Source organism: Rattus norvegicus, chromosome 5 (genome assembly GCF_021556685.1).
Source record: "Rattus norvegicus strain SHRSP/BbbUtx chromosome 5, alternate assembly SHRSP_T2T, whole genome shotgun sequence".
NCBI lineage: Eukaryota > Metazoa > Chordata > Mammalia > Rodentia > Muridae > Rattus > Rattus norvegicus.
This window is the reverse complement of record NC_141538.1, coordinates 140,402,734-140,430,684: the sequence shown is the minus strand read 5'-3', so window position 1 is coordinate 140,430,684 and position 27,951 is coordinate 140,402,734. Positions and strand designations below refer to the sequence as shown.

General features: G+C 40.7%; 1 protein-coding gene and 1 pseudogene across 8 annotated transcripts in view; both read left to right on the top strand.

The window, feature by feature from the left end:
• Nfyc (nuclear transcription factor Y subunit gamma) overlaps nt 1-27,951 on the top strand; it is a 68,508-nt gene continuing 40,557 nt past the window's right edge. For 2 of the 8 annotated variants that reach the window (NM_001429297.1, NM_001429294.1), the window contains exon 1: nt 1-261. The gene's annotated coding sequence lies outside the window, so the exon portion shown is untranslated. 8 annotated transcript variants of the gene reach the window in all.
• LOC148006024 (large ribosomal subunit protein eL34 pseudogene) lies at nt 400-27,520 on the top strand (annotated as a pseudogene).

The window sequence follows — 27,951 nt, the reverse complement described above, 5'->3', positions numbered from 1 at the left end:
AATTCTCGCGAGACTTCAGTCGCCTCAGCTGCTGCGCACTACGCGGCGCTGGGAGTCAAGGCGCGGAGTGGGGGAGGGGCAGGGGAGACGGTACAAACGGCGCGGCCGCCATCTTGTTTGCGCCCCCGCTCCGCACGCGCTCCGTTTTCCGTGACGCACGCTTTCCCCCTCCCCTCCGCCGCGCCCGGGCCTCTGCACTGCCCGACGGCGCAGCAGCGCGGGGGCGGCTGCTTTCTTCGCTGGACGTCGGAGTAGAGGCCTGTGAGTGTATGGAAGCTTGGGCGAGGAGGGTGGAGAGAGAGGTGGCGGCCGGCAGTGAGGGCGGTGCTTCCCGCCTCTGGCGGAGATCTCACTTCCCTCTGCGGCCGCCGCTGCACTTCGGTCGGCCCTGCCGCCGCCATGTTGTGTCTTCGCCGGGCCCGCCGCTGTCGTCGCGGCTGCGCTCGCGGGGTCCGTGCGCCTGGGCCCGCGGGCTTTCTCCCATTGGCGGAAGGCGACTGCGGGGGGGCTCGCTCGTGATTGGTCGGCGGCGGGGAGGCCGCGGACCTGGCACCTTATTGGTCACGCCGGCTCCGGCCTGAGGGGTGATGAAGGAATTAGCGGCTGTTGGGATGCTAGCTGCTCAGGCTCAGGCGGCAGGGGCGATGATTCTTCTAATGCCAGCGTGGCGGGGAGACTCTGGGATGAAGCCGGAGGCCCTAAAGAGAAAGAGAGTGGTAGCCTGGCGTGTGGCCTGCAAGGGGGAGGGGGCACTACTAATTCCAGAGGCACTCAGCCAACTACAAGATGGGGGCGTGCAAGCCCCTGGTTTGTAAACACGGAACAGGAGTTACAGAAGTGTCTTCGAGATCTAGGGGTGCTAGACTTGGGATCCAGCTTGGGAATGACCCTAAATAGTCTTGAGTGCATGGTATGGAAATAGTGGGAGTGAGGACCAGAAGAACAGAATCGGTTAGGGAGTCTGCTGTAGAATTCGGATTTTGAAACCCGGAGGATTAATGTGGAACTCCAGAGTCCATTCTGGGTTCTGAAATGGAGTGTGAGAAACAGGTAAACAGAGGGATCCCATTGGACAGGTGTGTCAACTTTTAGAAATTGAATGCCAAATTTAACATTACATTAAGTACAATCAGAAAGTTGGCTGTAGAATGTATTTGCATACTTGGGAAGTTGTGTGTTACAGGATTTGGGGTAATGCTAGTTTTGAGATGTTACATATGAAAATTTCTTGGTCTAAGAAAAATATAGGATCAGAGCTTTGTGCTTGTTGGACAAACATTCTAACAGATGAACTACACCATCCATCCCTAAAATTGTTATATTTTTACTTTCAATTCAGAGGTATTGAATCACTAAGGGCCCCGTGAGTAACAGGAATAATAGACTTACCTTGTTTCGAGTGCTTACCTGGGTGTATAAGTACATTTTACCCGTCACTCAGATAATGGACTCATTATCATTCTCATTCTCTGAGGAAACAAGAGTTTAGTAATTTGCTGTAGTCAGGTGTGCTGTCCCCTGGTGTGGGGTCATCAGGCAGGCCAAGGTGGGAAGGTTGCTTGAGCCCAAGAATTTGAAGTCAGCCTGTAGGATATGGTGAGACTCTAAAAGCCAAACAAAACCACGAGGAGATTTAGTTAAGTTCACAGCTAGAAAGTGACAGCCCAGATCCAGACACAGGTCTGTAATTCTCAATCCCTACGCTGCTTTTAGAGTTCCCCACTTCATATCCTTCCTTTTCTTCCTCTGTTGTCTTCTTCTATCTTTGCTCTCTCCTCCTCTTCCTTTACCTTTTTTCTTTTGAGACAAGTTCTCATGTTGTCCAGGCTACCCTTAAACTTACTCTGTAGCTGGTAATGACCTTTCAGTCCTGATTCTTCTGGACTCACATCCTAACTGATGAGATTTCCCAGAGAGTCCCATACTGGGATCTTGGAGCTCTTAATTCTTTTTTACTTTGACATTTTTATTACATTTTAATTTGTTGTGTACATGTCAGTGTGTGAGCCCTAGCATTCGGGAGGTCAGAGGACAGCTTGTAGGTCTTCCTTCTACCATGTGACACCCGTGGGACGAGTCCAGTCCTCAGGCTTTGTGGCATTGTGCAAGAGTCTTACCCACTGACCTACCTTGCCAACCTGGAGCTTATTTTGACTTTATTTTTCTTTCTGGGATGGGGTCTCACTATATAGACCAGGCTGACCTGGAATTCATAGAGACTCCACCTCCTTCCTAAGGAATGGTGACATTGAAGATGTCACCAGGTCCAGCTGGAGCCCTTATTTATTCATTTATTTAGGTTTTATGGGGTGGGGGGAGAAGGAGAGGGCTAGAAGGTTTCTCTGTGCAGTTGTAGCTGTCTTGGAACTCCCTCTGTAGATCAGGCTGGCCTCGAACTCCGAGATCTTCTTGCCTCTCCGCCTCCTTAGTGCTGGATTAAAGGCTGTGCCATCACTGCTCTTCTGGAACCCCTGAATTTAAACTCTGTATTACCTTGTTGCCACAGATTGTTGTGGAAAAAGGAAAACCCTTGCAAGCATCTTAGTTCAGAAAGTTATCTTAGGCTGTTTTTAGGTATATTATTTGTGCTGAGGTTCTAAAGAGATAACCATGCTGAAGTTACTTAGTTTGCAAAGTCAAGCCATGTCTATCTGTCACTGGATATATCCTCAGTCTACTGGAGAGCATTGCCTCACATATGGGAGCATTGACTTAGTGGTAGAGATGACCCTTTAAAGGTAGGCTCTTGGGCTGGGGATGCAGCTTCATTGGTTAGATTATGAGCCTAGCATGTACTAACCCCCGGGTTTGATCACTAGCATCTAATAAACAGAACCCAGTAATGAGTACTTGTAATCCTGGCACCTAGGACATAGAGAAGGAAGGCTCAGGAGATTGAGGCTAGCTTGGGATATATGTGATTCTGTCTTTAAGTTAATTAAAATGAAATAAAAACAAAGGCAGAGTCTTCCTATGTAGCTCAAGCTAGCATCTAACTTGGAATTCTCTTGCCCTAAGCTCCTGAACATTGAGGCTACAGGGTATAACCCCTTTGGTACAATGCCAAGAGTCACATGTCAGGAAGTGCACTACCACATGATCCCAGTAAATTCAAGTTTACCTCATTCATTGAAAGGAGAATGGCAGAGGACATGCATAGTGTCACAAATGACCTTGAATTTTATTCCAGCCTCAGATAATACAATTTAAGGACATTCCTTAGCTATCAAGTTCTTTTCTAGTCTACTTGTTTCAGAGGAACCTGGTGGTGAGTTATCGGATGTTTTGCAGTCATTTGTTCAGTTTCTCATGCATGGACTGTGATGAACTAAGAAGGTTAATAATGTTCAGTACATTTCAGTATTTTCCCTGCAGAGACTCAAAGCACCCAACATCCTTTAAGTGGGTCATTTACAGGAGGAAATGAATTACGCTTTGACTACAAAGTGCCTCTGGGAAGGGGCAGTAAAGCAGCTGATTTTAAAGCTGGACCTAGCAAAAAATTGTCTCTGCAGTCTCTATTGTGTGTGCTGGGGTAAAGTCTTGGGAGTTTTCTTTTCTTTGTAAAGTAGTAATTACAAAAAATGAGTATAATAGAGTATGAGAAGATAACATTGTGAACCTTAATAAATGAGAGAACTCATTATTTTCTTTTTGGAACTGCATAAAATGTGCCATTCTAACTGACATCCATTTAGAGCTTCCTCAACAAGGAGGCCTTTTATAGTTCTCTCCTTGTGTACAGCAGGATTCCACATGGGGGAGCAACCACTTTATAGGAAAGAGAAATCTAAATCATTTGGGCTGTTGTTGATTAGAGGCTGATTTTCCATAGGCCAGTGTGAGGTCAGTCTTAAACTTCTAAATGCTCAAAGTTGTTGGGTACTTTGTTTTAGAGAAGAGTTATCTCATGATACCCTCTAACTCCCAGTTGCATCAAAGTAAAGATGGAGAGGGAATGAAAGATTTTCATATTTGCCAAAAGCAATTAAAGTTAGAATAACCAGTATTGTTCTGTCCAGTAATGTTTTAAGGTTTTTTTTTTTCTTCTTTTTTTTCGGAGCTGAGAACCGAACCCAGGGCCTTGCGCTTACTAGGCAAGCGCTCTACCACTGAGTTAAATCCCCAACCCCATGTTTTAAGTTTTTTAATGTAGAAAATTTTAGTTGAAGGTTTTTTTGTTTTGTTTTGTTTTTTTTTTAAGTAAGAGGAAAATAACATTGTGGGGAAAACATCTGCCTGCCTACAAAAACTTTTGTGAGGTTGCAGGACTTGTACCCTTTACCACCTTTCATGTTTCTCAGCAGTGATGTGTGATCTCATTCACTGGCACTTGGACCCACCTCCAGAAAGGACTCATGTGCCCAGTCTGCAGAGAACTTAACCATGGAAAAGCTTCAGGTGTAGTCTAGAGAGGTGAAATACAATCTACCTTTTCTGTGTTTGAATGTTTCTAGAATAGGTTTAAACTAAAGACTTAATTTTTAATGTCTAAGGTACATAAAAGTGTTCTATTTAAGCTATACTGCCCATTTAAAGTCAGTACAGAAGATTCAAGGGTTGCTCTGAGTATGAACCATAAACAGTGATCTTGAACAGTGTTTCAGTAAGGTTAAAAAATGAAGAAGTGACTCAAGAAATGATACTGCTATCTGTAGTGTTTTATATCATGCCACTGGTGGAAAGCTGTGAGTTTCTGAAGCTGTTCATGGTACCCGATTGCTCCAGTCCCTAGACTCAGAAGCTACAAATTGTCCAGTGAGCTGTATAAAGTGAGATTCTTTGCCTGTGTTGAGTCCATTTTATGAGGTATATACCATCTTCACAGTTTTTTTTATTTTTATTTTTGTTACTTTTTAAAAAAAGATTTATTTATTTATTTAATGTATGTGAATACACTGTCACTCACTCTCTTCAGACATACAAGAAGAGGGCATCAGATCCCACTACAGATGGTTTCGAGCCACCATGTGGTTGCTGGGAATTGAACTCAGGACCTCTGGAAGAGCAGCTAATGCTCTTAACCTGCTGAGCCATCTCTCCAGCCCTGTTTTTGTTACTTTTTTTTTCTTTTCTTTTTTTCGGAGCTGGGGACCAAACCCAGGGCCTTGCGCTTGCTAGGTATTTTTGTTACTTTTAACTGTCTTAAAAATTACTACTCTTCTCTGAGGGCTAAGCATGATAGAACTTGTTCATTATGAAACAGCCCAGTTTAGGAAGCAGAATGTCCTTGGTTGGCAGTAAGCTGGAAGGCAGAATACTTTGTTGATGGTGATATTTTTTTAGTATATGTGCTGCCGAAGCGAGCACTGATGGTGATATTTTAATGTCACTTTCAGTAATACTAAATTTAAAAAGGAAAACATGTGCATTAAACTTATTTATTTACTTACTTAAGGCAGGGTCTCTCTACATAGCTACATATGTTCTGGAACTCAGTATGTAGATCAGGCTGGCTTGAATTCACAACGATCCCCTTACCTTTGCTGGGACTAAAGGAATGCACTACCATGCCCAGGTAGTGCACTGAACTCTTCACTATTCACCATAGCTAAATAAGGTTGCCTGGAGTCTTTCCACAAAAATGTTGCTGACCAGAACCAAGTAAAATATAGTTTCTTATTTTACCGTTGCTAGGCCTTTGTACACACATGTGTTTGTGAGAGCTAGTAAAGATTTTGTGTTAGGATCCTTGCATAGTAGAGTTCAGGTGACACTTCTAGGCTAGTCTGTGAATGAGAAATAAATACTCTGTGTAGGACAGGACAGCTAGGTCTTTATTTGGGAAGGAGTTTCCTAAGAATGACATATGTCTCAAAAGTGACATGGATTCTTAGAGGTTAATTATTAAAGGCTTTCCAGTCTAATAAAAAATAAGTTATAATTAATAACAGCTTTTTTTTTTGTTGAGCTTGTATGGGGCACATTATTGTTATTCTATGTGTGTCATTAACCTGAGTCCAAGGCACCATCAGAATGACTCACTGGGTAAAAGTGTTTGCCTTGCAAACCTATGACCTAACTTTGATCCTTAGAACCTGTGGTGGAAAGAGAGAACCTATTTCAGACATTGTCCTCCACAGCCCACACATGGAGTAGTAATAAAATAACATTACAAGCACTGAGTCTTACTGGTTTTTTTCAAAGAATTTTAATAGTTTCCTTCCACTCCCTTTCCCTCTTCCTTCTCCTTAGTCTCCTCCATTCTCACAGGCTTACTCCAATTCCCCACCCCCTTTATTTTAAACAGGCTGTTTCAGCCTCACTGTCCTGGAACTCACTATGTAGATCAGTCTGGCATAGAATTTACAAAAATCCTCCTGCCTCTGCCTACTGAATACTGGGATTAAAGGTATGTATCACCATGCCTGTTCCCTTCTTTCTTTTGAGGAAGGATCTACTACATAGTACACTGTGTAACTCAGGCTGATCTCAGCCTTCTGAGTGATGAGGGCACGTGTACACACACACACGCACACACATTCACACACACACATATCACCATGCTCAGTTTCCTGTTCATATTTTTAGCTCTGCTGCCATACCAAGGGCTCTTATTCTTAAGATCTTAACTTCCCCCAAGAAACCACCTCTGACCAGTCTGACTTTTAAATGGGCCCATGGTGGGATCCTCTGCTTATAGTAGTGTGCACATACATGTTCTTGTGACTCTCTACACACGTCATGATTCTTTTTTTTTTTTTTTGAAGATTTATTTAATTTATATGAGCATGGTAGCTTTCTTTAGAAAAGGCAGAAGAGGGCATCAGATCCCACCATGTGGTTGCTGGGAATTGAACTCAGCCAATGCTCTTAACCCCTGAGCCATCTCTCCAGCCTTAAATTTCTTTCTTTCTTTTTTTTAAAAATATTTTTTAAGATTTATTTATTAGATATGAATACACTGTAGATATGAGGACTGTAGCTGTCCTCAGACACACCAGAAGAGGGCATCAGATCTCATTACAGATGGTTGTGAGCCACCATGTGGTTGCTGGGATTTGAACTCAGAACCTCTGGAAGAGCAGTCAGTGCTCTTAACCACTGAGCCATCCCTTCAGCCCCAGCCTTACATTTCTTATAATAGACTTTAACCCCATTGAGGACAGACATTTTTGTCTGATTTGGGATTCAGGGCCTGTGCCTGTGAGTATTTATTGAACAAACTAAATTATCCTACTCTTCCAACCTTGTAAGATGTTACGCTACAGGAGACTTGCTGCAGTAGAGCTTTAACAAGCTTGAGGCCATTAGCTACACAACCATGATAAGGAGGAATTGGCATCTACATCTCTGTAGGTGCAAAGCCTAGACTTTTTTGTGTGCTACTCCACATGGCTGCTCTTTTTCTTGTCTTTTCATGGCCTTGTCAAGTGCTGAGACAGCCAGTGACTAATGACCCAATTCATAGCTTTCCAGGCACCTTGTCCCCTTGTTTGGACAACTGAAGTGAGTTCCTCCAGAATCATTTCCATCCTTTGGTCAGTCTCATTTTATGCCTTAGAGTCTCGCCTGCCCCTGTGTATCCCTGGCTAGCTTGGTGCTGACTATGTAGTCTAGGCTGATCTTAAAGACTGTGTTTTTTAGCCAAGTAATTTAGAATTTATCTACCTAAGGTCCTTTTTTTTCCTCCTTTTCATTCATTTTCTAAGCACCAGTGCTACATTTATTTCTTATCTAACTGTTCCTGGGCTGCCTTTGGACAGTATCTAAAAGCCTAATGGTTAGGGCAGCTTTCTGTTACTCTTTAGTAGTTGGAATTGAACCTAGGACCCTATGTGTGCTAGGCAAGTGCTCTACCATTAAGCCACTAGCCGTGTCCTCTACCTCTTAGATTTTAAAACAGTGTCTCACTAAGTTGACTACTCTGGCCTTGGTTTTCCCTACCATCCTCCTGCCTTAGTCTGTAGCTGGGATTACAGATTTGTACTGTCATGTTTGGCTATTTCCTTCTGAAAATGTGTTGACATTTTAAAAAACAAAATCTTGGGGTAGACTTGATTTGGGAAGTAGCTGATAGTTGTTCAGAACTAAACCAGTGGGTCAGAAGCTGTAATCTAGTGAATAGCTTCTGGTTTTCTTTCATTTGCTTGTAACTTTTGAAACTGTGTCTCTTTATGTAACCCTGGCTGTCACTATGTAGACCAGGCTGGCCTTGACCTTACAGAGAGCTGCCTGCCTCTGCCCCTGCCTTTTTCTTTTTTCTTTTTTTTCTCTTTTTCTTTTTTTCGGAGCCGGGGACTGAACCCAGGGCCTTGCGCTTGCTAGGCAAGCGCTCTACCACTGAGCTAAATCCCCAACCCCTGCCCCTGCCTTTTAAAGGCTGGGAGTAAAGGTGTGTACCACCGTACCCAGCTAGATTTGTTTATAATTGTTTAAAAGGTGTGAAACAAACATTAAGATGCAAAGATCTGGCATTAAAATAGTCTGATTTTTGTGTCTTTTAAAAAATCTGGAGCTCACAGTAGACCAATATTCCTTCATGACCATTTTTGTTAGAGCTGATAGTATTTTTCCCTTTAGATGGGATATTCACTCTGCAGTATTCCTCAGTTCTTACTATCTCATTTACTGACACTGGTTAGAATCAAGATTAGTTTATATCTTTTCAGGGGGCAGGAAGGACTTGATTTTTTTTTTTTTTGAGACAAGATCTTGTTGTGTACCTCCTATCTAGTGCTTACTGTGTACAGCCAGGCTTCTTCCTCTTGCTTCAGCCTCCAGAGTACTAGAATTACAAATGTGCACCTGATTTATATATTCATGCTGAGCATTGGGAATAGATGTAAGAAAGACATAGTTGCTGCCTTGAAGAATCTCCTGTAGTAATAAAGATGTTTTGAAAAACAAGTTATAGCATGTATAAAGTACTGTAATGGGGTTGGGGATTTAGCTCAGTGGTAGAGCGCAAGGCCCTGGGTTCGGTCCCCAGCTCCGGGAAAAAAAAAAAAAGTACTGTAGTATAAAATGTATGCTTAGGTATTTATTGAGAACCTACCATATTCAGATTTGCTTAGTGCTCTTGTTTATCTCAGTACTCCTGTGAATTAATACTATTTTATCATTTTCAACAAGAAATAATCTCAGAGTGATTAAGTAATGTGGCTAATATCAAATAGCTAATAAGGAGGTAGGTTCTCATCAGAAATTAGTATTGTGGCCAAGAATGAGTTCTCAGTCTTCTGTGAGAGCACTGAGGCTTGAATTGTGTTACCTGAGTTACTGGTGTTCTCTCTTAGTGATGAGAGTGCTTTTTAGGGTGAGTTGATGCAATTGTGTGGCATTGGGGACTGCCAAGATGCAAGGCCAGGGGAGAATGGAAGTTAGAGTCCCAGATATCCCGTGAGGCACTTAGTGTACAGTAATATCAGCTAGGGAGGAAAAAGCTATAGTAAGTGACTGGGCCAGGTTGCCAAATGCAAATTCAAGGATAATTTGTGTTCTCTTCCTACTGTGGTTTGAATTCTACTGTGGTGACTGCTGATGAGAAATAGGAGTTGAAATGTTTTTCCTGTACACTGCCAAGGACTAATAAAAGCTATGCCCAAGACCTTCACAGAGTAGCAAGGGACTTGATTGGTTTAATCTGGTACATCAAAAGCAGAGTTGAAGGGCAGACTTTTGGAACAATAAGCAGATCTCGGTTGTGACTGGTGGTGAAAGCCCTGGATTTCCGGCCTAAAAACCAGAGATTTTTAGTTCCAGCTGGGCGTCCTCTTACACAGCTCTTTACAGCTGAGGAATTGCCTGCTGCAGGACTACAGGACATGGAAGAGGAATTGCTGCAAAGTACTTTTTGGGCTTTAATACCAGTCTTGTTTAGTTCTGCATGATGTCTTCTCTGTAAAAAGCAGAAGGTAGAATTGGATGGCATTCAGCATTTTATATTTTTTTAAATTCTTATTCAAGCACAGCATAATGTACTATTTATATTTATTTAATCCCTACAGTGTAAACAGCCTGTATTACAGATGAACAAACTATGGCTCAACCGCACGTAGTCCTTGTTATATAATTAAAAGCTAAGTACTAGAGCCCCGAATATATAGACAACACTGCGGTTATCCCTGGTGCCCTTCAGAACACTAGAATGTTTCCAGAAACAATAGTGAGCCAAGTAAAACTATTAACCTTGCTGAAGATTAGTCCTGCTCCATATTTAACAAAGTAAAAAAACCAGGTGTCTTTCTGTGTAGATCACATTGGAATTCTGAATTCTTTTGCACCATCCTTCCTGCTGGTTACATGGTATTACAGGTATGTGCTCCTACACCTGGTTCAGAGTTTTGATGTCATAGAAGGCATTTTTCCCCTATTACATTTTCAGTAAATTGGAGTAGAGCTTTGTGATAGGGTTCTTTTGAAATGCTGAGGTCTCTGCCACCAACTTCATACATTTACCCTAAATCATTCTATTTTGATTTGTTAGTGTTAATCTGTGCTTTTAAAATTACTACGAATACAAAAGGTACCTTTAGAGATCATGAAGACTGTTGTATGGGCAAAGCTTCACTTTGATATTAAAAGAAGGCTGAGTTTTTTGTTTTTGTTAACTCAACAATATGGTTTTGATATTGGTTTTAATCTGTTAATAATGATCAACAAAAACATGGAAGTGGATGGTTACAACTTTCCGAGCTTGTGCACATTGCTTTTCTGGTTTAGTGCCATAGGTTACTGTAGCAGTATCTTACAGACACTGTTCACGGCCAATCAGAAGCGGTGAAATTACCTTCAGTTTTTTAAATGGAACTCCATAGCCAATAGAAAATCCTTTAGGTCGGAAATGTAGCGACCCTTTCTTTCTTTCTTTTTTTTTTTTTTTTTGTTTTTAAGAACAATTCTAAATTTGCCCTCCCCTGTTTTAGAAGCGCATGAGACCATATGTGTCTGCGCGTGCATTTGCTAAATATTTCCGATCCTTAAGTTCTTGTGTTTGAGTGAAGAATCTGACCCCTGTTCTGCTTCTCAAGGTAACTTTAAAACAGGAAGTGTACAAAGGAGGTAACTGATGACGTGAACAGCCAATCATGGCTTTGTATTCTTAGCTGATAAAGCAGCTTAGCCAATGGGACTGCTTTGGAGGCAAGGTTTGGTGTCAAATAGCAGGCTAGATTGAATGCCTTTGACTGTTAAAGTGGAAGGAGGCTGCAGGGCTTCATTGGAGCCTCAGAGTTTTTCACTGAGGCAGGGGTCAGCTGAAAGACAAAGAAAAATGGCGAATAGTTTGCTGTGGGGTGGGAGGACAGCTGTTCGGGTTTTCACTGGAATGAACATTCCAGACTCAGGTTTCTACATCTTCTGCTGCCTTTTGTCCTCCGGTCTTTTTTTTTTTTTGGGGGGGGGGGGATAGGAGTGACTTAAATTCTCCCTGTCCGAGGAGATATAAATAACTCCATGTAAAATTAATGCAGTTCTCGGTAAGTTTAATTCTTTGTTTTGTGTTGAGATGATAAAGACTATTTAGCTTCAGAGAGTGCAGACAAGTTGCACTGTTTCAGAAAATGGCCACTTTACATTCCGTGCATACCTTCTTGTGCACCTAGATTACCTTGCTCTGTTAGATTTTGCATGTCCTTCAACTAAGCTTTTCCTAGTTTAATATCAACAAGACAGATGCAAAAAGGGCTAATTATTTTTCCTGGGCATACAAAAGCAAAGCACTTTGTCTTTGCATTGGGTAAACTTAACTGTTTTCCAAATAATTTTCCTTTGTTCAAGTGCACTGAAGCTTTTCTACGGAATAAGATGAGTTTTAAGAGTTTTTTTTTTTATTTTCATGCACTTTGTTGACATTAATGTTTCAAAGATAGAAGCACATTATCGTTCTTTCACTTGCTTGAAAATATGATTAACAACTGATGCAGGTTCTAATGGGGGAAGGCCCACATGCCAGCCTGAAAATTCTCTTGTAACTTTCTTGATCTACTTATCTGCCTCTGCATTTTAATAAGAATCAATTGAATAAGTCTAAATTGTAAATTGTTCATTTTGGTTTAATATGCTGATCAGTTTAGAGTCCAGTTAATATTGGAAGTGAGGAGCTTATCATGTTTTTGTCAGCTGTTGATTTGGTTCTTTAAAATGATTTAAGCAAATGCCTTTGTTTCCTGTATGAAGTATATAAGGGGCTTACCTGCAGTTTGTGACTAGAAAAGTTAAGTGTATAGGTAGCCTTTTGCCCTTGATATTTACCCCCTTTAATGATAAGAAGCTTACGTAGATTGCTAATCAGTAACAAGTCAGTTCTTATGAGTAGTCAAATCATCAGTCCTATGTACTAAGATCTGTAATATCCCTGATTTTTTAAAAAGCAATTCTTTGTTTTTCTCTTTATTTGGAAATACTGGATGAAGGTCATTCGAACATTCCTGCTGCAGATCAGTGTAGAGCAGTGAGGCAGTAGCAGTCCCTGGACAGGGAAAGGAGCAGGCCTGGCTGAGGAGAACTTGGAAGGTGTTGGTCTGCCTTCGATTGCTTCCTCTTGAGGGAAGGTTTACCTGAGAGGATCCATTGGGGTTTAAGTTTAGATATGTGCAGCTGGAGTGAGTGGGATAACAAACAGCCCAAGTTCCTGGATGCAGGCCTCCCTCTGCCGCTGCTCTGAAAAGTGACCTTGAGGAGTTGAAAGATTGAAGGACAAAGTTTGTTTATGCAGATTGGAACTGAAAAGCTCTCTTAAGATGAAAGACTGTAGTTCTGGGTGTTCTAGTCCAGTGGTTACTAGGAATCTGTTATAGTTCAGATCAGGAGTTTTTAAAGGAGTAATAGGTCTGCATTCATTCTCTTCTTCCCCTGTCTTTTTTTTCCTAACCCCAGCCTCAGGAAAATTTTTCTAACTCTTTCTGATATGATAATTGAGTGAATTATCTAACAGATTCAGAGTTCCTTGCATGCCATCCTGTCACCCTTGTAATCTAAAGGGTTCTTAGTGGAGAAAATGGTATTTCAGGAGTTCAAATAGTTGTATTTGTGAAGCTCCTCTTGGAGGATTGGAAGGTTGATGGTAAGAAAATATTAATTTGGGGGAATTTTAAGTTCTACCAAGAGGAGTTTGTGTTAAATATTATATTTTAAGTGATGCTTACTTATTTTGTATAGGCTGTTGGTATAAGTGTTTTAAGCTGTAAGTATGATTTAAAAAAAAAAAGATACAGGTATCAGTGACCTTTTTTGCTCTGAGAGAGGCCTGTAACAGAGGGATAAAAATGAAGTTGGAGAAAAAGGGAGGCTGAGGTAAAGCTCCATATACTCTAGAACTTTGTGGAGCTGGTTGCTTAGAGTATGTAGCCAAGTTTACCATCTTTTTTCAGGCACACCCCTGCAAAAGCCTGAAACAGCTAACATAACATTCCTGCATGCTCAATGTTGAATGGCATTTGTGGACCTCCTCATTTGATACTTTGTTGAAAGACGTACAATCTCCTCTTCATTTAATACATTAGACTTGAAAATATTTTTAGACAAAAGAGGTAAACTTTATATGGTAAAGAGCAAAAAGCCTTATGGAATTAACCATAACTCAAACTGGAAGTGTTAGGAGAGAGAGGTGAGGGGGCAGGGAGGCTTGGATAGAGCCTAACACCTAGACCTTCTGGTGACAGACAGTATTTTGAGGCAGTAGAATATAAATTATTTAAAGCTGAGAGTCCTGTTTTCAAGTCAGCTTTGAGTGTGGGCAAGTCATCTGTTGTTCAAAGTCAGCTTCTAAAAACATGGGACCTAATAGGCTGTTAGCTGTGTCGTTTAGTTGGTAGAGTTGCTAGCATATAGGAAACGTAGGATTTGATTCCTTGCTCGTCATAAACCAGGCATGGTGGCTCATACCTTTAATCTCAAACTTGGGAAGGGGGAAGCAGAAGGATCAGAAGTGCAAGGTCATTTAATACCAGCCTGGGCAATATCTCAAAAAAGAGACACAGAAATAGCAGCTTGGTGGGTGTGATGATATATGTATGTGAACTGCGTACACATGCCTTTATATGTGGGGGACAGAGCTGGATCCTGGGTGATTTCATTTATCATCCAGTTTTTCTTTCTTCTCAGTTAACTTGGAGCTTACCAATTGGCTAGACTGGCTGGCCAGTGAGACCCAAGTATCTTTCGTTTCTGCCTTTTTGTTTCAGGCTTGTACCACCATGCCTGACTTTTGACATGGATACTGGGTATCTAAACTCAGGGCTTTAGTCTTGTACTTGCTCACTGAGCCACTTCTCCAGTCTCCACCTCCCCCTACCCCCCATTTCATAAAAAGTTGTTTTTGTTTTTGTTTTTTTGTTTTTTACATTTCTGTGGTGGTGGTGGTAGTGATGGTGTCATGTTCATGTCATGCTGTACATGTAGAGGTTATATTATAGGACAATTTCAGTAGTGGGTTCTCTCTCTCCATCATGTGGGATCTGGGGGGCTTGGATTGAAAGGCTTAGAGGCCTTATCTGCTGAGGTTCCCCTTCTCCCCCGACACCATATGTAGTCCAGGCAGGTCTTGGATACTTTAGTCAAGGATGACCTTGAATTCTTGACCTTTTCCCACCTCCTCGGTGTGGAGATTCTTGGTGTATACCATTTGGCCTCAGCTGAGGATGGAAACTAGGGCCTGGTGCCTGCAAGGCAAATGCTCTGCCTGAACTATATCCTTACCAGTATATAGAGGGGGTCTTGAGTGAGGGTCTGTGTATTGAAAATCCTCTGTACATGATGGATTACTGCATACTGTCTGCTGCTGATGCAAGCTATCTGAGGGACCTATGTGGTTAGGGAGATAGGTGTGACATCAAAGAAAATGCTGATGTGATCTATTTATAAAATAATGTTTGATTCCCTCACCTGCTTATTCTTATTTGTGTTTACAGGATCCTATTTTTAAGTTTATTATTTTGTGTATATGTATGAATGTGGGCATGCATATGAAATGACATGTGTGGAAGACGGGATAACTTTTAGGAGTCAGGTATCTACTTCTACCATGGGTTTCAGAGATTAAACTCAGGTCTCAACAAGTACCTGCCGAGCTCTCACCAGCTCCATCCTGTCTATTTAATACACGTATTGAGATTATTGAATCGCCATCAAGATTGTTATGAAGGAATTATTAACCTCCATGTCAAAAATTAAGGGTCTCAGCCCAAAAATTAAGGGTCTCAGAGAATTCAGGAGTTCATCATCCTCTGTTAAATAGGAAGTTGAGGGCTGCCTCAAAAATAAAACAAACATCAAAATAAGGACCTCAGAACAGAAAGCAGTGGTAGTGCTGTTTTGTTTCTAAAATTTGTGTGTATGTGGTGTGTGTGTGTGTGCGTGTGCGCGCGTGTACACGTGTGAAGACCAGAGGATGATATATAGAGTTCAGGGATTAAACTCAGGTCCTTAGGCTCGCCTGGCAAATGCTTTTTCCCACTGAATCATCTCCTGGCCTCCCTCCACCCCCTTTTTTTTTTTTTTTTTTTTGTCCTTTTTTCTGGAGCTGGGGACCGAACCCAGGGCCTTGCGCTTCCTAGGTAAGCGCTCTACCACTGAGCTAAATCCCCAGCCCCCCTCCACCCCCTTTTTAAAATGGAATGCTATTCTTAAAAAGAAATGTCATTAAACTTAGGAGCTTCTCCAAGTAAAGACTGGGAAGCCTGTTCTGATTGGATGCTGAGATATGAATTTTATTTTAATGTGGTTAAGTTCTTGTTGCTGATTGCTTAGCGGAGGTCGGTTTTGTTTTTTTTTAATTTTTTATTTGTGTGCCACATATTTATAAAGTACACTGGAGCCTTTTTTTTATTTGTTTGCTTTGAGGTCATGGTCTTTCTGTCTGCAATTATTTGGGAGTTTGAGAAGTAATTACACTTGTAGAATAGTAGAGAGCAAGTAAATATTGAGCCGAAGACTTTAAAAAGAAAATAGGACTCATTAAAATCTAAGCATGAGCATAAATTTGACACAGTTGATACTGTGTGATGCTTCTGTAGCGTAAGTGATAGACCCTCACGGATGTCTAGTGTTACCTATTTTTAGGATTATGTGCCCCCTTTTTTATTTCCTGTCCTATTAAGTTACTTCCTGTCAGGCATGGTTAATCTGAGGCATTGATGTTGGCTTATTTTATTTTTTATTTTTTGTGCATTGAAAACCTTAGTTCAGATAGTAAGATTCAGCACAGCGAACGTTAACTTAGCTAAGTAAAACCCCAGTTCCTGGACAGTGTCAGCTTGAATACAACAGCCTTGGTAACTAGGCGTTTTATTCCTAAAATTAGATTAGGTCACCTTTTCAAGGAGCTGGGGTTATAGAGATGGCTCAGTGGTTAAGAACACTTGCTGCCCTAGAGGACTGAGTTCAGTTTCCAGCAACCGTACCGTGACTTACCACCACCTGTGACTCCAAAACAGGCTTTTTTTTTTTTTTTTTTGCCACTTTAGACAGTTGCCATGCATGTGGTGCATGTACATAAATGCAGGCAAAATATGCATAAACCTGAAATTAAAAAAAATCTGAAAAAGGGTAAAAACAAACTGAAGAAACCCAAGTTGTATACTTTTTGGAAGGGCTTCAGAAATCTAAAAAGCATTATTGTCACTCTTTTTTTTTGTTTTGTTTTTTTGTTTTTGTTTTTCTTTCCTCTCTTTCTTTTTACAGTACTAGGTATTAAATCCAGAGCCTTATAAAGGTTAGGTTAGCCCTCTACTACTGAACTACATTCCATAGCTCCTAAAAATCATTTTTTGAAGCAGATTATGGTTGTCTTTGTGAATCAGATTATTTTAGCCCAAATTTATCCACAGAGTTTGATTAATGCTAATCAGGCTGACAGAATAATTTAGGCAAGCACTCTAGCACATCTGCAGCCTTCCTGGAGTCATGGGATCTAGTCTAGTTTTTCTTGGAACAATTGAGGCCAGAGAGAGTTGGGGCTCTATTAAGATTTCACGTTTTTAGTGACTGGCCTGTGTTAAAATCAGAGCTTTCAGTCCCTCTCAGTTCATTGCATGTTTGTTTTCATTCCTCTGGGTAGTTTTGTCTTTTTGTACACCTGTACAGGACACAGAAGGAACAGAGAAGTAGGCCATGCAGGAGGTTCAGTATGCTCCATGTAGATCTGTCGGTTCAGATGTTTGCTGTGGCAGCAGACCTAGTGTCCCTTTGGGGATTGAAAATCTCTTGCCTCAGCCAGTTGCTTGTTCTGAAAACTGAGAATCAGCTAGGAAGCTAATGGTACCCACCTGGCTGAGGTGTCCCAGAGAACTGGGTGACTTTTATGCATTACAGAGAAGTAAACTAAGGTAACAAGTGTAAGTAAACAAGTGTAACACCTGCATGCCACCTCATGCTTTTCATTCTTATTTGTTAATACATGTCTTATTAATACATGTCAGCGACAGGCTCTTCTCACATATGTGTGTACCTAGTTCTTCAAATGAGTCCTGAAGGTGATGATTTAGTGATATAAAGATTTCTAACATTTGACAAGACTAAAGTAGGAATCCCAAATGCCCAAAGTAATACTTTATGCCAACTTCCCCCACCTCAGCAAAATGGCATTATTGTGTGTGCTCCTGGATAGCTGTGAATTTTTGGCCTTTGCTTATTTTTGGTAGCCTGTTTGTTCAGGTTTTTCTAACCACTATCATATATTTATTATATATTACATATTATATATATATATTAAGGCCAGTTCTTTAGAGCTTGGTTAGTTTCTACTTGTTTATTACACTCATCTGTCTCTTCATTCAATACTTGATCCAAAGTTACCCAAAATAACCAAAGTATTGTAAGTTAAGAGGGCAGCTGAAGGATAAATAGCAGATAAAATTTCAGTATAAAAGGAACTAAAGGAAAAACACACCTGTGAGTAATGTTAAAGTTGCATATAACATAGTTCGTGCCCTTGTGTGTCTTTGTTCAAAGGAAGAAAGATGGTATAAATAACCACATTCAGCTGTAGTGCTGATTTATTTTTGTTGTTACTGACAGTTCTGTCATTTGGCTCCCATTTCCATGGTGTTAATTACATAGAAAACTAAATAGAAGACTGTATGTCTAGAAATATTTAGATAAAACTGGGTTTTCCTTTCTGTACCTATACTATATAATTCTCACCTCTGAGGAGATCCTGATGCTTTACATATTCTTTCTCAATAGTTCATTAGTTCTGTTTTTTGTGTGAAAACTTAAAATGCATAAGTAAAATTTTATTCCAGATCTAACAATCTGGTAGGGAGACTTACAAGGTACATCAAATATTAGGAATTGATGTGGAAAGGGAAGGAAAGGTGTGTTATGAGTGGGAATGCAGCTCAGTTGGTAGAGTATTCATAAAGCATCCATAAAGCTTAGCCCAAGTGGTAGCATGACCCTGCAGTCCTAGCATGGTAGGAGGAGATGGGATAGACTGGAGGATCAGAAGTTCAAGGTCCTTTTCAGCTATGTAGAACAGTCAAAGCAAGCCTAAGCTTTAAAAAACAAAAACAGGAGACCTCAGTTTAGAAAAGCAGACAATTAAACTGGCTCTATCAGACCTCAGGAGGTAGGAACAAGACTGAGGCATTAAGAACAAGGTCATGGGGTTGGGGATTTAGCTCAGTGGTAGAGCGCTTGCTTAGCAAGCGCAAGGCCCTGGGTTCGGTCCCCAGCTCCGAAGGAAAAAAAAAAAAAAAGAACAAGGTCATGATTCACAGTGCAACTTTTGCACTGAGGAGAGCAGTAAATAGGTCACTCTGCTCAGAGTATAAAGAGACGGAAAGATGACAGGCAGGAGTAGTAACAGAAACATCTAGGGAAGTTGAGATGAGATGTTGAAAAGACCTGGACATTGAGTGAGCTTGATTTCTTTTGACATACATTAGTGACTGTCGAAGATGTAGGGTAGTAGATTGTAGCTTTATTAGAACCGTGTTTTCATTAAATTTGTTGCACATCCTATGCAAAACAAAGATGGTATTAGAAATTTTGTGATTTTTTTTTATTTTAATTTGATCTTTTCTTGAACATAAACTTTGTAAATGACAATGTTACTTGTCAAAATGTCAAATGGTTGAACATGTTGGCGAGAGGCTCATGAGGAAGGTTAGAGTAGTCAATAATGTAAGTCGCTTAGAATTATACTTGGCTCACAGTGATGGCTAAATGGGTATTAGCTATTGTCATGTAATCATTATTTTTATTATTGCATGGAAGTTATGGAGGCCTGAATAAAATGGTGGTAGCATGAAGAAAGGTCAGGTGAGGACAATACTGTTAAATACTGTCATTACTTAGCAGTTCATGAAACCTGAGGGACAGTCTGAATGACTAACACTTAGGAACTTTAAAGGAATGGAGCAGATTTGAAGAAAAGATAAGTTTGAATTTGGACATGGGAAACTTCAGTTTTGTTCAGCTTAGCTTTCTTTTTCTTTTTTTCGGAGCTGGGGACCGAATCAGCTTAGCTTTCTAATTGAAATGCCCAGTGGGTAGATTGTACATTTAGGACTGGATATTGGGGAACTATCAGAATTAGTAGTATATTTGGGTATTCTCATTGTCTTCTCCCTTCCTCTTCTGTAACAATGCTGGGATTAGTTCTATCTGTGGCCCTGTGCCTAGTAGGCAAGTGTACCACCGTTAAGCTATATCTCTAGTCAATAATAATTGGAATTTAAACTCAGTAGTTCTAGCTAATCTAGGTGACAGATAAGAGAGAATCAAGGAAGAGAATGGTTAAAATCACCAAGCTTCATATCAGGGATAGAAGCATACAAAAGTGTCGGACTCCTGGGATATGGTGGTCCATGCCTTTAATCTTAACTGCTCAGGGCCCAGAGGCAGGAGAATTTCTAAATTTCAGGCCATCCAGGGCTACATAGTAAGACCTTGTCTCAAACAAACAAACAAACAAACAAAACAGTCATGCTGGAGACTGCCTATAACTAGGCATCCATAACAAGGTAGACATGTTATTTAGCCTTCATCTTCCTCAGAATGTTTTGAGTACCATGTGTGCTTGGTACATGAGGGCATCATTTTAAGCTCATAGGTATATATGCAAGAAACTAGTACTGACTTTTCTTTGTGTCTTGACAGGCAAGAGAGACACAGCTTTAAAACCCAGAGCTCTTCACTCTTCCTAATGTGTATGTACAGAAATGTACATCTCCATCCAGTGCAAAGATTAGATTCCTGGGTTGCACTAGATTTAGTGTTACTGATAGTAATTTTGACAAGTCTGAAGTATGAAGCCAGAGGAAAGTACATGTGTAGGAATTTGGCAATGCTTGTTTAGCAAATATTTACATCCCAAAAGAGTCTCAACCCACCCCACATGTTGAGAACCACTGATCTATAGGATCTAGCAGAATTCTCACTATAAACTACCTGTATTTTAGTTTCTAGGTTAAATATGATGTAATTATCTTCAGTCAAAAAGAAAGACAGTAAGGAACTTGTCACTAGAGAATTAATGGTAAATTTCCAGCTGTCTTACTTGGTTATTTTTATCCTGAACTCTTGTGACTTTTTTTTTCCTGGTAATTAACTGGCCATATGCTTATGCAGCTACTCTCAACATAGCTAAGCTTGTAACTGTGCAGTATTTATGTGAATCAGGGATGTAGCATTCTTATTTGGTACTTACTAATGCAGATAGGACAGAAAATGATCTCCATTTTGAGGGTGAGGAAGCAGCGGGCAGAGCCTGAGGAAACGAGCCCACTGCTCTCTACACTGCACTTCCTTTCTTGTTTAGAAAAACAGTGTTCTTGGGGTTGGGGATTTAGCTCAGTGGTAGAGCACTTGCCTAGCAAGCGCAAGGCCCTGGGTTCGGTCCCCAGCTCCGAAAAATAGAAAAGTTAAAAACAAACAAACAAAAAAAGTGTTCTTATGGGACCCAGTTATCTCTTGTTTCCCCTTTCTTGTGAGAACTCGCCTACTGGAAGACAGAGGCTTCCTTTTTTTTTTTTTTTTTTAAGTGGGAATGGCTCATGCTCATATGCTACTACTTTGGGAGTTGAGGCAGGGGGATTACCAAAAACTCAAGACCATCTTTTTTTATACAGTGAACACCCCTCCCCCCAATACCTCCAAGTCTAAAAAAAAGAGTGGGGGCACAAAGCCAGGTGTTTGGTTGAACATGCATTTAAACCTTAATCTCAGCACTGGAGATGTCTAAATTCAAGGCCAGCCAGAGCTACGCAGAGAAATCCTGCCTTGTAAAGACAAAACAACAACAAAATCCAGCCGAAGGGACTCAAAATTTCTTAAGAGTTCTCAGTTTTTTATTATGTAAATGATCACTTAAGGAGCAAATGCATAGTAAGATTGAATTACTTTGAAAGCTTTTATTGGAAAAGGTGGCTTTAGCCACTTTTAGAACAAATTACAGGTAGATACTTTGGACAGTAGTACATATTTGGGGAATTGCTTTCTGTGACTCCTAAATTCACTACAGTCATACAAATAGATGTTTTCCAAAAATAGATACTTGGGTAGATCAGGGTTAGCAGTTCTCTGCTAATTTTCAGTCATACAGGGACAATTTGTAGTATGTATTGAGTTCTTCACTTAAACCACAGAGATCATTTTTAGATGAGAAATGACTGAACAGTCTGCTTTAGATATCCTAGCTGTGATTTATAATTCTTGTTTTACCCTGAGTGAAGTAATTAGAACAAAGGGAATCTGTGCAGCTATTGAAACAGCTATAATGGAGGACTGACTAAGGTTGTTGGGTCTTAGAGCAAAAGTTTACCAAGCCCCAGAAAGTGAATTGGGTCTACAAGGTCTTTCAATTTCCACTATTGGCTGGTAACCCATTGGTCTAATCTTAGTCCTTGAAGAATTCTGCAGTATACCAAACTTGGAAACTTTGACCTTAAAATAACCAGTTTCCACCTTTAAAAGCATATAGTAGGGCTGGAGAGATGGCTCAGCCGTTAAGAGCACTGACTCCTCTTCCAGAGGTCCTGAGTTCAATTCCCAGCAACCACATGGTGGCTCACAATCATCTGTAAATGGAATCCGATGCTGGTCTGTCTGAAGACAGTTACAGTGTTCTCATATAAAATAAATAAATAAAATATTTTTTAAAAAAGCATATAGTAATCTGGTGGCTTTGCATTATAGATCTCTATTTTTCACAATGATTAGAAACAAAATAAAGACAGATAAGTGTTCCAGAATGAGAAAATCCATAAATTCTTAAGTTTTATTTACCAAAGAAAAAGATTTATTTTTATTTCTCTGAATGTGTGTTCATGTGGCTCACAGGGGCCAGGAGAAGGCAAAGATCCCTTGGAGCTGGAGTTCAGGATGTGAGCCTCCTGATAGGGATACTGAGACCTAAGCTTTGGTTCCTCTGCCAGAGTAACAAACCCTCAAAGCACTGAGATACTTTCCTTCTGTTGTTTGTTTGAGACAGGGTCTCACTGTGTAACCTCGACTTGCCTGTACTTCTCCACTTAAATCGGGCTGACCTTGAACTCTCAAATCCACTTATCTCAGCTTGCTTGAATAACCACTCTTAACAAAAGAGAACTTGCTGCAGCCTAGGAGTCTGGATGTGGTGGGCATTTGCCTGTAATCCCACTGCTGGAAAAGTGGAAACCAGTGGATTGTAGCCTGTCTAAATGAGTCATGGACTTTAGGTCAGTGAGAAATGATATCTCAGAAGATGAGGGGTCTGGAGAGCTGCTTTAGCAATTAAGAGTACCAACTATTCTTCCAGAGGACCTGTGTTCAATTCCCAGCACTCATGAGATCTAATGCCCCTTTCTGTCCTCCGAGGGTACTGGGCATGCAAGTAGTGCACAGATATACATGCAAGCAAAATGCTAAAGCACATTTTTTTAAAGTGAAAATATGGTAGTGAGACCTGGAGATACAGTTTAGTTAGGGTGTTTGCCTGGCATATATTGATCCTTCAGTTTGATTCCCAGCAACTCATAAACTGGGCCAGGTGATACAGAAGGTGGAGGTAAGACGGATCATAAATTCAAGGGATAGTATAGCAAGTTCAAGTCTACTTTCATACACAAGAGTACAGGACATGGGTTCGAGTTCCAGCTCTCACGTAGACTACTACGTGTCCCTTGCCAAGTCTCTCAGTCTACCCAGATCAACCTGTCAGATGGGAGTGTTTATACCTGTGCTCAGTTTCTTATATTTGTAATGAGGACAAAATAAGTGAATGTGAAGCTACTTCAGAAGTATAAAGGATAAGACTGCAGAAATGACTCAGTCATGGTTTTCTGCTTGTTTGTTTGTTTAAGCATGAGGATATGAGTATGGATTCCCAACCCTCATGTAAAAAGCTAGGTGTGGCTTTGTGTACCTGTAACCCCAGGAATCGAAAGGCTGAGGAGGGAGGATCTATGAGGCTTGTAATAGCCTTTCCAACAAAAACAGTTCCTAGAGATCATATGTATTAGTGTACCCATGCATGTTCTCACACAGAAACGTGTAAAAGATACAGTTGTTGGAGGTCAATGTAACTATTGCTTTACATAGAAGTGGGGGGTTTGGGTTTTGGTTTTCTTGGAGGATTAGTTCCTCCCACCCTTAATAATCAGTATAATCAACCCTGTATCATTATTCTTGTAAAACCTCCTGAGGAGGTCTGGACAGATGGCTCAGTGGTTAAAGTACTGGCTGCTCCTGCAGAGCAACCAGGTTCATTTCCCAGTACCCATATGGTATCTTAGTCATCTGTAACTCTAGTTCCCAAGGAACGGATGCTCTTTTTTAGCTTCTGCAGGCACTGAACACAAGTGGCACACAGACATACACACAGACAAAAATAAATAAATAAAAATAATAAAATTTAAAAACATACATGTGTATGTGTGTATGTATGTATGTGTGTGTATATATATATAACATACATGTGTTATCTTATATATAAAATAAAATAAAAAAGTAATTTGCCAGCACAGTCTTCTGTTTCCCAGGAAAGCCTTATGATTAACTATTGGGCTGCATTTCTAAAGAACAGTTCCTCTCCATCTCTATCCTTTTCTTCTTCCCTATTACCATTTTGTTATTCTTCTACTTGATTGTTGCACAGAGGTTTCTATATCAATGGACACAAGTACTTAAGAAGGAATCTCTCCATAGTCAGATTTCAAAAATCTGAGGCCAAGGAGTCTTGAGATCTTAGAGTAGTTCTTGAAGACCCTGTGTTTTGTCACTGGGTCCATGGTCCTTCCACTATATGGGAGGCATATTTGTTTTGAATGTGTGTCAGAAACAGATATGTAAAAACCAGGAAGAAAATAGCAATGTAGACCTTTGAGGTTTAAAAGACATATTCCAGGGGGTTGGGGATTTAGCTCAGTGGTAGAGCGCTTGCCTAGGAAGCGCAAGGTCCTGGGTTCGGTCCCCAGCTCCGAAAAAAAGAACAACAACAACAAAAAAAGACATATTCCAAAATAATAATAAACCATATTAATAAGTCTAAAAATACCATGCATAGATGTAGACTCAGTTGTGCACTAAGGATATTTTGAGAGAAAGAAAAATCTTCTTTGAGACTAATTAGTAGATGTATTAAATTTCTTTACAGTTGGAAAGCTAAGTTTTTTATTTATGGTATAATCCAAATCCTTAAACAGTAGTTGTAGTCCATGAAACGGCCCCCAGAATTCTTGCCTGTGTGTCCAGGAGTTTAAATAAAGAAGGACCAAAGTGCATCTTTCTTTTGGTTCTTTTTTTCGGAGCTGGGGACCGAACCCAGGGCCTTGCGCTTCCTAGGTAAGCGCTCTACCACTGAGCTAAATCCCCAGCCCCTTATTAACATTTTTTAAAAACAACAACAACAACAACAACAACAAAAACTTATGGTTGTTTGCTTTTGTCTGCACACCTGTCCATGCAGTGCCTGAGGAGGCCAGAGGAGGGCGGCTGGATCTTCTGGAACTGACATTACAAACAGTTGTGAGTTGCTGCATAGGTACTGGGAATTGAATGTAGGTCCTAGAAGAGCAGTCACTGTTATTAACCACTGAGCCATCTCCTTCCTCCACCCCCTCCCACCACCCCCAGAAAATGCTCACTTTGTGATATGAAACTCATTATATAGACCAGGCTGACCTCAAACTCAGAAATCTGCCTGCTCCTAAGTGCTAGAATTAAAGGTGCTCCCATTCAGAGCTTACTTCAGAGTTCAAAACAGAATTTTTTTTCTTTTGTCGACAGGACTAAGTGGAGCCTGATAGTGTGGTAGCTGCCCTATACTCCATGTTCTACAAGATGAAATAGCCTTACACTCCCAGTTTATACAAGTCTAAAGAGTTCTATGTCTCTGGATTGATTTATAGGGAAAATCTTCGTCTGTACTGATCGATGACATTCCCAGTTTTTAACATTTGAAACATTCCTTCTCACCTTCAGCATTAATTGTTTGGTTTTTGGAATTAGAATATTTTGTTCTAACTTGAGTAGTTTAAAAATCTCTGAACTACTTGATAGTTATAAAAGGGATGCGAGGTCTCTTTTAATTTATATCTCTGTGCACATGAAACAGGGCTTTTTAAAGAACAAAAAGTAAAGCAAGTAAACAGAAAGGTCTGTTCCTGAAGGAGCTGTTGGAGTAGAGGCTTGGAACTGTTCTGAGACTGTTGAGGCCAGGAGTGGCTGTCTGTTGCTGAGCAAACAATAGTGGCTCTAAGAAGTTAAGTGATTTGCCCAAGATCATAAACACACAGGAATTGTTATTAAGGACCCCCTGGCCCAATGTATTTTAACTTGTACTTTACTGCCCCCCACTGTTCACAGCTGAATACTCATAGTTGCTGATGTGTCAAGATGTTTGGGAAGGGAAAGGATAAGGAAAAAAGTGACGGCAGGTCAAGGAGAGCAGGGGTGCAGTGGTCTGTGTGTGGTCTCAGCACCCAGGAGGCTGAGGTGGCAGGGTTACTTGAGGTCATGAGTTGGCTACTTCCCCAGCCAGCATAGTAAGAACCCATGGAAAAAGAGAAGGAGACCGAGAAATAAGTTAGAGGGATGCTGGGAGCAAATGGATGTTTGGTCTAAGGATTTAAGTCAATAATCCCATGCTGAGACTACCTTTGAATATTTTGAAAATACATACACCTGAAAACAGCAGAGAGAGGGGAGGGAGGGAGGGAGACTTAACAAGCTATATACTAAAGAACAGAGCCTTGGAGTTCTTTCATTCTAACTCTGCTATTCACTGTGTTGGGAACTAAAGTAATTCAGTGGGCCTGGTTGTGTAAAATTGGAATGATCCTGATAAGTTTATCACTGAACTGAGTGACGATGTATGTACTAAAGGTAATGTTTGTGGCAAGTGATTTGTAAATTCCAAATCTCCAAAGTTGTCATCTTTGAGATACTATTCAGACCCACACTTCTTAATTCTGGATACAGAAATCTTGCCAGGAATTTAGCAAAGTTTATTTGTAAATCTCAGATGGCCTAGGAAGCAAAATGACACAACCTAGCTGCTTACCTAATGTCAAGATTTCCTTCTGTGTCGGGGCCTAAAAAGCTAGTTGCTCTACATTCCTACATTCTTTTACAAGAATGCATTTATGCTCTTTTGGCTGGAGAGTCAAAGACAGTGCATTTATTACTTCGGTGGGGCAGAGGAAGCAGGTCCAGCCTACTTCTAATGAAGGCTGAGCAGGTTAGGAGTCATGGAAGCCACGGAAGAGCAGTGTGCTCCAGAAAAGCTTCATCTCTTGTTTTTTAACAGAAAGTAGAGGATGAATAGAGCATCTGCCATTGCTCTGATTAGTACCCTTTCCTTAAGGGACCACATATTTTAGGATTTGCAGGCCTTGTGCTTTCTATTGAAAGCTGTAGGCAACTCAAGCAAATGAGAATTGCATCTTCAAGGAAATTTCATTTACAAAGCCAGACCACACCTCCTATTTGTTTTGGGGGCAGTAGTTGTTGGGCTCATGCTTTAGCATTCTCCACTCAGTATTTGGTTGTTTTACATTATCCTACAAACTACTCATGGTAGTGTTTTATTATTGTCATACATTTGGGTATGATTGAAGTTGAGCCACCCATGCAGGGGTGAGGAAAGTTGGGGAATAAAAAAATAGGTATACTGCTTTTTTCTCTTCAGGGGACAGTGCTTACAGGCACTCAGGATGGTCTAGTCATAGGGTTTTCTACAATACAGCCTGTAACAAAACTAGGCTGTCTTGAACCCCTGGCAACAGGATTGTTTACCTTTACACCAAGAAGGTTGGGAAAGCACCCAAATCCGCGTGTGGTGTATGCCCAGGTAGACTGTGAGGGGTCCGTGCTGTGAGACCCAAAGTCCTTATGAGATTGTGTAAAACAAAGAAGCACGTCAGCAAGGCCTGGGCCTATGGTGGGTCCAGGTGTGCCAAGTGTGTCCGTGACAGGATCAAGTGGGCTTTCCTTATTGAGGAGCAGAAAATTGTGGAGGCGTTAAAGGGTCAGGTACAGAGTCAGAAAGCAAAATAAATATGCAGCTTTTTTAAGAAATAAAAATAAAGACTTGGAAAAAATACGTATACCATTATCTATTCCACAGCAACACAACTTAAAACACCCTCTCTACACCGTGTCACTTTCATTGTATGTACTAGTGACCGTACTTTTTTCTTTTCCTGTCATAGCCTAGCTAAATGATGTGGCCCTTGTTTCACCTTGGAGTAGATGGCAAACAGAAACATGGTTTTGAAGGAGAAAAAGTGGCTCTGTTGCCAGTTTAAAAATGTGTCCTAGTGAGCAGATCTTTAAGGAGAGTGCGTATAGCCCAGACCAACCCTAGATACAGACAGATCCCCAGCCGAGTGTCTATGTGGTAGACCAGCATACTGACAAATCTGTGTCTCTCTCAGCTTCCTAGATTTTCAAATTATGTGTATGAGTATTTGCCTGCATATATGTATGTGTATGCATGATGGATCCCCTAGAACTAAGTTACACATAGTTGTGAACTGCCATGTCTATGTTGGAAGTTGAACCCAGGTCCTCTTCTAGAACATG